Below are 7500 nucleotides of genomic sequence, written 5' to 3'. Positions count from 1 at the left end.
GTATTGCGCCTTAACCTAACCTGTATTGCGCCTTAACCTAACCTGTATTGCGCCTTAACCTAACCTGTATTGCGCCTTAACCTAACCTGTATTGCGCCTTAACCTAACCTGTATTGCGCCTTAACGTAACCTGTATTGCGCCTTAACGTAACCTGTATTGCGCCTTAACGTAACCTATATTGCGCCTTAACCTAACCTATATTGCGCCTTAACGTAACCTATATTGCGCCTTAACGTAACCTATATTGCGCCTTAACGTAACCTATATTGCGCCTTAACGTAACCTATATTGCGCCTTAACGTAACCTATATTGCGCCTTAACGTAACCTATATTGCGCCTTAACGTAACCTATATTGCGCCTTAACGTAACCTATATTGCGCCTTAACGTAACCTATATTGCGCCTTAACGTAACCTATATTGCGCCTTAACGTAACCTATATTGCGCCTTAACGTAACCTATATTGCGCCTTAACGTAACCTATATTGCGCCTTAACGTAACCTATATTGCGCCTTAACGTAACCTATATTGCGCCTTAACGTAACCTATATTGCGCCTTAACGTAACCTATATTGCGCCTTAACGTAACCTATATTGCGCCTTAACGTAACCTATATTGCGCCTTAACGTAACCTATATTGCGCCTTAACGTAACCTATATTGCGCCTTAACGTAACCCACATTGTGCTGTAACCCAACACACGTTGGGCCTTAACCCAACACACGTTGGGCCTTAACCCAACACACGTTGGGCCTTAACCCAACACACGTTGGGCCTTAACCCAACACACGTTGGGCCTTAACCCAACACACGTTGGGCCTTAACCCAACACACGTTGGGCCTTAACCCAACACACGTTGGGCCTTAACCCAACACACGTTGGGCCTTAACCCAACACACGTTGGGCCTTAACCCAACACACGTTGGGCCTTAACCTGCTCTGTAATTGTCATACGACGCGTTAAATTAGTGTAGTGTTGCCCAACTGCAACCCCCGCAATATAGTTTGCTACTCGCACTGCCCGGTCCCCAGTGTATCGCTTCATGTTAAACACCTTGCAGCTATACACTGTAATGTGGATGGCAGCAGGACGTACATGCTCAGTGCCCTTTGCAGTTGTTCATTGGCATTTGCAGTTGTTCATTGGCATTCGCATGGCGAAGCACTTAGCCTACGCTGTGGTACGGCCTGTGTCAACTGTCCGCTGATGTTGTACGTCCAAATCACACACTGTACTGCACATTGGTCCTCATGTACTGAATGATACATCGTGGTACATGTGACCGTACAACGACTGCGCCAACAACGGCGAACCATGCGGTCCAAATGTTGTGCACTCAGCTACGTGTCGTCTCCCTATAAGAGCTGGATTGCAGTGTGGTATGCCCTGGATGGCGATCAGCATGAGCCGTCTGTTGATGTAGTGGCGCGTGTTGTCAGACGTAGTCGTCTCTTCTCACACACCGTGATAGCATGGTGCACTGCGTTCCACATCTGCGACATGCGACAGAGGCCGGTTGACAGTCGTTCGCGCAATGGACATCGCATACGTACGGGGGCCACCTTCCACGTGTTCGCGAAGCGTGCACATGTTGTTGCGTGTATGTGGGCAGACAGTGTGTCGTGACACCTGACACAGGCATGCAACAATCGTTGAATTTGCAAATGGCGATGGACGCCTACGTTTGCTGGTGACGTTACGCAAATGAACAACTGGTAAACCGTTGTGGTGCGGTTGTTCTCGCTAGAGGTGAATCAGTGATGGCGACGATCGGTTGAGCTACCAACCGGTTGTTCCAGCGATACCCACCATGCCCACGAACGTGAATGGCATCTGGGTGTGAAGCGATACGCGGCGGTGGCTGGGTGGGACCGTCCCCGGCCGGTGAGGGGGGGCCTCCCGGCGTGCTGGCCGCGCGGTGCGTGGGCGCACGCGCTACAGCCGGCTGGTGGGGGCGGCCAGTGGCAGGCGCGCCGGCCGACGGAGGCGGCAGGCGGCGCAGCTGCGCGCCGGCGCACCCTGCACGCGGCGCCGTGCGGCCAAAGTAGGTCCTCGCGGGCCCGGTGCGAAGCGCGGTGGACATCTGCAGTGTGCTGGTCCGATTGAGGACTGTGTGCGCTGAGGATGCGCCGCCGCCTGGCGCTCGGCGCCGCGACGCCGTCTGCTGCTCGGTCGCCTCTGCGGTTCTCGCAGGTGGTTTGTATCGCAGCTGTGCGGACGTGTTGGCGCGTGCGCTGTGCTGGGAGAGTTCGCTTCGGCACCCAAGTGGGGCTTTTGTCCTTCTGTGGCGCTGGCGTTGGAGCTGCCGGTCACCGTAGGTGGCGCGTGTTGTCTCCCGCCGGCAATGCCACGACAGCACGCTCCCGGGCCTCTGTCGGCAGCGGCAAGCTCAGTTGGGAGCACGGGTGGTCGCACCTAAAGCGTCTACTCGCCAAACTCCGGGCGATTGCGCCTCTCTCGAACCCGACCAAGTACTTAGGACGGCGCTGCGCGCCGCCGGGACCTGAGAGGGTTTCGAGGTGTATGGTGCAGGGGAGCTCAGCCTCCTCCTGTTTGCAGAATAATTGAGCGGACGCTTGCGTGTTCGCGCGGGCCCCCGGGACACACTCCCGGGCGGCCGGCTGCTCAGCTCTAGTTGACGCAGCTCCCTGGTTGATCCTGCCAGTAGTCATATGCTTGTCTCAAAGATTAAGCCATGCATGTCTCAGTACAAGCCGCATTAAGGTGAAACCGCGAATGGCTCATTAAATCAGTTATGGTTCCTTAGATCGTACCCACGTTACTTGGATAACTGTGGTAATTCTAGAGCTAATACATGCAAACAGAGTCCCGACCAGAGATGGAAGGGACGCTTTTATTAGATCAAAACCAATCGGTCGGCTCGTCCGGTCCGTTTGCCTTGGTGACTCTGAATAACTTTGGGCTGATCGCACGGTCCTCGTACCGGCGACGCATCTTTCAAATGTCTGCCTTATCAACTGTCGATGGTAGGTTCTGCGCCTACCATGGTTGTAACGGGTAACGGGGAATCAGGGTTCGATTCCGGAGAGGGAGCCTGAGAAACGGCTACCACATCCAAGGAAGGCAGGAGGCGCGCAAATTACCCACTCCCGGCACGGGGAGGTAGTGACGAAAAATAACGATACGGGACTCATCCGAGGCCCCGTAATCGGAATGAGTACACTTTAAATCCTTTAACGAGTATCTATTGGAGGGCAAGTCTGGTGCCAGCAGCCGCGGTAATTCCAGCTCCAATAGCGTATATTAAAGTTGTTGCGGTTAAAAAGCTCGTAGTTGGATTTGTGTCCCACGCTGTTGGTTCACCGCCCGTCGGTGTTTAACTGGCATGTATCGTGGGACGTCCTGCCGGTGGGGCGAGCTGAAGGCGTGCGACGCGCCTCGTGCGTGCTCGTGCGTCCCGAGGCGGACCCCGTTGCAATCCTACCAGGGTGCTCTTGAGTGAGTGTCTCGGTGGGCCGGCACGTTTACTTTGAACAAATTAGAGTGCTTAAAGCAGGCAAGCCCGCCTGAATACTGTGTGCATGGAATAATGGAATAGGACCTCGGTTCTATTTTGTTGGTTTTCGGAACCCGAGGTAATGATTAATAGGGACAGGCGGGGGCATTCGTATTGCGACGTTAGAGGTGAAATTCTTGGATCGTCGCAAGACGAACAGAAGCGAAAGCATTTGCCAAGTATGTTTTCATTAATCAAGAACGAAAGTTAGAGGTTCGAAGGCGATCAGATACCGCCCTAGTTCTAACCATAAACGGTGCCAGCCAGCGATCCGCCGCAGTTCCTCCGATGACTCGGCGGGCAGCCTCCGGGAAACCAAAGCTTTTGGGTTCCGGGGGAAGTATGGTTGCAAAGCTGAAACTTAAAGGAATTGACGGAAGGGCACCACCAGGAGTGGAGCCTGCGGCTTAATTTGACTCAACACGGGAAACCTCACCAGGCCCGGACACCGGAAGGATTGACAGATTGATAGCTCTTTCTTGATTCGGTGGGTGGTGGTGCATGGCCGTTCTTAGTTGGTGGAGCGATTTGTCTGGTTAATTCCGATAACGAACGAGACTCTAGCCTGCTAACTAGTCGCGTGACATCCTTCGTGCTGTCAGCGATTACTTTTCTTCTTAGAGGGACAGGCGGCTTCTAGCCGCACGAGATTGAGCAATAACAGGTCTGTGATGCCCTTAGATGTTCTGGGCCGCACGCGCGCTACACTGAAGGAATCAGCGTGTCTTCCTAGGCCGAAAGGTCGGGGTAACCCGCTGAACCTCCTTCGTGCTAGGGATTGGGGCTTGCAATTGTTCCCCATGAACGAGGAATTCCCAGTAAGCGCGAGTCATAAGCTCGCGTTGATTACGTCCCTGCCCTTTGTACACACCGCCCGTCGCTACTACCGATTGAATGATTTAGTGAGGTCTTCGGACTGGTACGCGGCATTGACTCTGTCGTTGCCGATGCTACCGGAAAGATGACCAAACTTGATCATTTAGAGGAAGTAAAAGTCGTAACAAGGTTTCCGTAGGTGAACCTGCGGAAGGATCATTACCGACTAGACTGCATGTCTTTCGATGTGCGTGTCGTGTCGCGCAACACGCTACCTGTACGGCTCGCAGTAGCCGTGCGCCGCGTGCGGAACCACGCGTGCTTCTCAAAACTAACGCCAATGTTGTGTGGTACGAGCGCTGAAGCGCTGGAGCGGCTGGCCTGCGGCACCTGGCGCCTGGCGCCGGTTTTGAATGACTTTCGCCCGACTGCCTGTCCGCTCCGGTGTGGAGCCGTACGACGCCCATCGGCCGTGAGGCCGTTGGACACAGAACGCTTGAACAGGGGCCGCCACACGCCTACGTCCCGCCTATGCAACTGTCTTGAAAGAGACGGTGGAAACTAAGAAAAGATCACCCAGGACGGTGGATCACTCGGCTCGTGGGTCGATGAAGAACGCAGCAAATTGCGCGTCGACATGTGAACTGCAGGACACATGAACATCGACGTTTCGAACGCACATTGCGGTCCATGGATTCCGTTCCCGGGCCACGTCTGGCTGAGGGTCGGCTACGTATACTGAAGCGCGCGGCGTTTGCCCCGCTTCGCAGACCTGGGAGCGTCGCGGCCGCCTGTGGGGCCGGCCGCGCCTCCTTAAACGTGCGATGCGCGCCCGTCGCCTGGCGGTTCGCATACCGGTACTTACTCGGTAGCGTGCACAGCCGGCTGGCGGTGTGGCGTGCGACACCTCGTACAACGACCTCAGAGCAGGCGAGACTACCCGCTGAATTTAAGCATATTACTAAGCGGAGGAAAAGAAACTAACAAGGATTCCCCCAGTAGCGGCGAGCGAACAGGGAAGAGTCCAGCACCGAACCCCGCAGGCTGCCGCCTGTCGTGGCATGTGGTGTTTGGGAGGGTCCACTACCCCGACGCCTCGCGCCGAGCCCAAGTCCAACTTGAATGAGGCCACGGCCCGTAGAGGGTGCCAGGCCCGTAGCGGCCGGTGCGAGCGTCGGCGGGACCTCTCCTTCGAGTCGGGTTGCTTGAGAGTGCAGCTCCAAGTGGGTGGTAAACTCCATCTGAGACTAAATATGACCACGAGACCGATAGCGAACAAGTACCGTGAGGGAAAGTTGAAGAGAACTTTGAAGAGAGAGTTCAAAAGTACGTGAAACCGTTCTGGGGTAAACGTGAGAAGTCCGAAAGGTCGAACGGGTGAGATTCACGCCCATCCGGCCACTGGCCTCCGCCCTCGGCAGATGGGGCCGGCCGCCCGCGCGGAGCAATCCGCGGCGGGGTCGTGTCCGGTTGCCTTTCCACTCGCCGCGGGGTGGGGCCGTTCCGGTGTGCGGTGGGCCGCACTTCTCCCCTAGTAGGACGTCGCGACCCGCTGGGTGCCGGCCTACGGCCCGGGTGCGCAGCCTGTCCTTCCGCGGGCCTCGGTTCGCGTCTGTTGGGCAGAGCCCCGGTGTCCTGGCTGGCTGCCCGGCGGTATATCTGGAGGAGTCGATTCGCCCCTTTGGGCGCTCGGGCTCCCGGCAAGCGCGCGCGGTTCTTCCCGGATGACGGACCTACCTGGCCCGGCCCCGGACCCGCGCCGCTGTTGGCTCGGGATGCTCTCGGGCGGAATAATCGCTCCCGTCAGCGGCGCTTCAGCTTTGGACAATTTCACGACCCGTCTTGAAACACGGACCAAGGAGTCTAACATGTGCGCGAGTCATTGGGCTGTACGAAACCTAAAGGCGTAATGAAAGTGAAGGTCTCGCCTTGCGCGGGCCGAGGGAGGATGGGGCTTCCCCGCCCTTCACGGGGCGGCGGCCTCCGCACTCCCGGGGCGTCTCGTCCTCATTGCGAGGTGAGGCGCACCTAGAGCGTACACGTTGGGACCCGAAAGATGGTGAACTATGCCTGGCCAGGACGAAGTCAGGGGAAACCCTGATGGAGGTCCGTAGCGATTCTGACGTGCAAATCGATCGTCGGAGCTGGGTATAGGGGCGAAAGACTAATCGAACCATCTAGTAGCTGGTTCCCTCCGAAGTTTCCCTCAGGATAGCTGGTGCTCGTACGAGTCTCATCCGGTAAAGCGAATGATTAGAGGCCTTGGGGCCGAAACGACCTCAACCTATTCTCAAACTTTAAATGGGTGAGATCTCCGGCTTGCTTGATATGCTGAAGCCGCGAGCAAACGACTCGGATCGGAGTGCCAAGTGGGCCACTTTTGGTAAGCAGAACTGGCGCTGTGGGATGAACCAAACGCCGAGTTAAGGCGCCCGAATCGACGCTCATGGGAAACCATGAAAGGCGTTGGTTGCTTAAGACAGCAGGACGGTGGCCATGGAAGTCGGAATCCGCTAAGGAGTGTGTAACAACTCACCTGCCGAAGCAACTAGCCCTGAAAATGGATGGCGCTGAAGCGTCGTGCCTATACTCGGCCGTCAGTCTGGCAGTCATGGCCGGTCCTTGCGGCCGGCCGCGAAGCCCTGACGAGTAGGAGGGTCGCGGCGGTGGGCGCAGAAGGGTCTGGGCGTGAGCCTGCCTGGAGCCGCCGTCGGTGCAGATCTTGGTGGTAGTAGCAAATACTCCAGCGAGGCCCTGGAGGGCTGACGCGGAGAAGGGTTTCGTGTGAACAGCCGTTGCACACGAGTCAGTCGATCCTAAGCCCTAGGAGAAATCCGATGTTGATGGGGGCCGTCATAGCATGATGCACTTTGTGCTGGCCCCCGTTGGGCGAAAGGGAATCCGGTTCCTATTCCGGAACCCGGCAGCGGAACCGATACAAGTCGGGCCCCTCTTTTAGAGATGCTCGTCGGGGTAACCCAAAAGGACCCGGAGACGCCGTCGGGAGATCGGGGAAGAGTTTTCTTTTCTGCATGAGCGTTCGAGTTCCCTGGAATCCTCTAGCAGGGAGATAGGGTTTGGAACGCGGAGAGCACCGCAGTTGCGGCGGTGTCCCGATCTTCCCCTCGGACCTTGAAAATCCGGGAGAGGGCCACGTGGAG

The 7500-nt window shown here is 56.6% G+C and overlaps 2 non-coding genes and 1 pseudogene across 2 annotated transcripts; all 3 read left to right on the top strand.

Moving 5' to 3' along the window:
• Positions 1-2651: 2651 nt before the first annotated feature.
• LOC126434797 (small subunit ribosomal RNA) lies at positions 2652-4561 on the top strand. Its single transcript, XR_007579501.1, has one exon. It is a non-coding gene; the product is annotated as a small subunit ribosomal RNA (ribosomal RNA).
• A 351-nt stretch (positions 4562-4912) lies between these two features.
• On the top strand, positions 4913-5067 carry LOC126434889 (5.8S ribosomal RNA). Its single transcript, XR_007579557.1, has one exon. It is a non-coding gene; the product is annotated as a 5.8S ribosomal RNA (ribosomal RNA).
• A 188-nt stretch (positions 5068-5255) lies between these two features.
• Positions 5256-7500, top strand: part of LOC126434837 (large subunit ribosomal RNA) — a 4758-nt pseudogene continuing 2513 nt past the window's right edge.

The sequence above is a fragment of the Schistocerca serialis genome, unplaced genomic scaffold (genome assembly GCF_023864345.2).
Source record: "Schistocerca serialis cubense isolate TAMUIC-IGC-003099 unplaced genomic scaffold, iqSchSeri2.2 HiC_scaffold_1195, whole genome shotgun sequence".
In the NCBI taxonomy this organism is placed as follows: Eukaryota; Metazoa; Arthropoda; class Insecta; order Orthoptera; family Acrididae; genus Schistocerca; species Schistocerca serialis.
Note: the sequence above shows the minus strand (reverse complement) of the source record. Positions and strands in the feature narration are given on the sequence as shown.